Below are 2,500 nucleotides of genomic sequence, written 5' to 3'. Positions count from 1 at the left end.
TCTTGAAACACGGACCAAGGAGTCTAACATGTGCGCGAGTCATTGGGCTGTACGAAACCTAAAGGCGTAATGAAAGTGAAGGTCTCGCCTTGCGCGGGCCGAGGGAGGATGGGGCTTCCCCGCCCTTCACGGGGCGGCGGCCTCCGCACTCCCGGGGCGTCTCGTCCTCATTGCGAGGTGAGGCGCACCTAGAGCGTACACGTTGGGACCCGAAAGATGGTGAACTATGCCTGGCCAGGACGAAGTCAGGGGAAACCCTGATGGAGGTCCGTAGCGATTCTGACGTGCAAATCGATCGTCGGAGCTGGGTATAGGGGCGAAAGACTAATCGAACCATCTAGTAGCTGGTTCCCTCCGAAGTTTCCCTCAGGATAGCTGGTGCTCGTACGAGTCTCATCCGGTAAAGCGAATGATTAGAGGCCTTGGGGCCGAAACGACCTCAACCTATTCTCAAACTTTAAATGGGTGAGATCTCCGGCTTGCTTGATATGCTGAAGCCGCGAGCAAACGACTCGGATCGGAGTGCCAAGTGGGCCACTTTTGGTAAGCAGAACTGGCGCTGTGGGATGAACCAAACGCCGAGTTAAGGCGCCCGAATCGACGCTCATGGGAAACCATGAAAGGCGTTGGTTGCTTAAGACAGCAGGACGGTGGCCATGGAAGTCGGAATCCGCTAAGGAGTGTGTAACAACTCACCTGCCGAAGCAACTAGCCCTGAAAATGGATGGCGCTGAAGCGTCGTGCCTATACTCGGCCGTCAGTCTGGCAGTCATGGCCGGTCCTTGCGGCCGGCCGCGAAGCCCTGACGAGTAGGAGGGTCGCGGCGGTGGGCGCAGAAGGGTCTGGGCGTGAGCCTGCCTGGAGCCGCCGTCGGTGCAGATCTTGGTGGTAGTAGCAAATACTCCAGCGAGGCCCTGGAGGGCTGACGCGGAGAAGGGTTTCGTGTGAACAGCCGTTGCACACGAGTCAGTCGATCCTAAGCCCTAGGAGAAATCCGATGTTGATGGGGGCCGTCATAGCATGATGCGCTTTGTGCTGGCCCCCGTTGGGCGAAAGGGAATCCGGTTCCTATTCCGGAACCCGGCAGCGGAACCGATACAAGTCGGGCCCCTCTTTTAGAGATGCTCGTCGGGGTAACCCAAAAGGACCCGGAGACGCCGTCGGGAGATCGGGGAAGAGTTTTCTTTTCTGCATGAGCGTTCGAGTTCCCTGGAATCCTCTAGCAGGGAGATAGGGTTTGGAACGCGAAGAGCACCGCAGTTGCGGCGGTGTCCCGATCTTCCCCTCGGACCTTGAAAATCCGGGAGAGGGCCACGTGGAGGTGTCGCGCCGGTTCGTACCCATATCCGCAGCAGGTCTCCAAGGTGAAGAGCCTCTAGTCGATAGAATAATGTAGGTAAGGGAAGTCGGCAAATTGGATCCGTAACTTCGGGATAAGGATTGGCTCTGAGGATCGGGGCGTGTCGGGCTTGGTCGGGAAGTGGGTCAGCGCTAACGTGCCGGGCCTGGGCGAGGTGAGTGCCGTAGGGGTGCCGGTAAGTGCGGGCGTTTAGCGCGGGCGTGGTCTGCTCTCGCCGTTGGTCGGCCTCGTGCTGGCCGGCGGTGCAGGATGCGCGCGCCTGCGCGGCGTTCGCGCCCCGGTGCTTCAACCTGCGTGCAGGATCCGAGCTCGGTCCCGTGCCTTGGCCTCCCACGGATCTTCCTTGCTGCGAGGCCGCGTCCGCCTTAGCGTGCTCCTCCGGGGGCGCGCGGGTGCGCGGATTCTCTTCGGCCGCCATTCAACGATCAACTCAGAACTGGCACGGACTGGGGGAATCCGACTGTCTAATTAAAACAAAGCATTGCGATGGCCCTAGCGGGTGTTGACGCAATGTGATTTCTGCCCAGTGCTCTGAATGTCAACGTGAAGAAATTCAAGCAAGCGCGGGTAAACGGCGGGAGTAACTATGACGGAGGAAGAAGTCCTGTCGCTCGCCAAGGCGGAGGCCGAACTGTTCCTTGAGAGGGACGCCCGGTTCTTCTTCGTCAATCAAGAACTCATCAGGATGTTCCCCGACCGAACGCTCGAGGCAATCAAGTGCCGACGGCGGCAAGCTGCCCACAAACAGCTTGTCCGCCAATTCATGGAGGCGCTTGAGGTCGGTCGGGGGGAAGAGCCGGCGTCCCGCCGGGGAGCAGCGAGCCCGCTGCCTGACGCGGGCGAGGCCGCTGCGCCGCCCGTCGACGCAGCCGAGGACTTCGCGGCCGACACCACCGGGCCGCCGCCGGAGGGGCCGACTGACGCCGCCATCTGGGAGCATCTGGCGGGGCTACCCGCTTCCGCCCAGCGTTTCTCTGCCCTGGATCGTGTCATAGGTCTGGGGCGGGGCACGCCGCCCGATGTCATCCTGGGCATGCTCCCGGATGCCCTTGCGTCGGTCGGGTCCAGAGGGGAGAGATCGATCACCAGGACACAGCGGCCGCGCCAACCATCGAAGCGGCCGCCTGCCGCGCCGCCGAC

The 2,500-nt window shown here is 61.5% G+C and overlaps 1 pseudogene; it reads left to right on the top strand.

The window, feature by feature from the left end:
• Positions 1–2,500, top strand: part of LOC124771729 — a 7,441-nt pseudogene that overhangs the window by 924 nt on the left and 4,017 nt on the right.

Source organism: Schistocerca piceifrons, unplaced genomic scaffold, assembly GCF_021461385.2.
Source record: "Schistocerca piceifrons isolate TAMUIC-IGC-003096 unplaced genomic scaffold, iqSchPice1.1 HiC_scaffold_936, whole genome shotgun sequence".
NCBI classification, from domain to species: Eukaryota; Metazoa; Arthropoda; class Insecta; order Orthoptera; family Acrididae; genus Schistocerca; species Schistocerca piceifrons.
The sequence above is the reverse complement of the archived record's forward strand: the minus strand, read 5'-3'. Positions and strand labels throughout refer to the sequence as shown.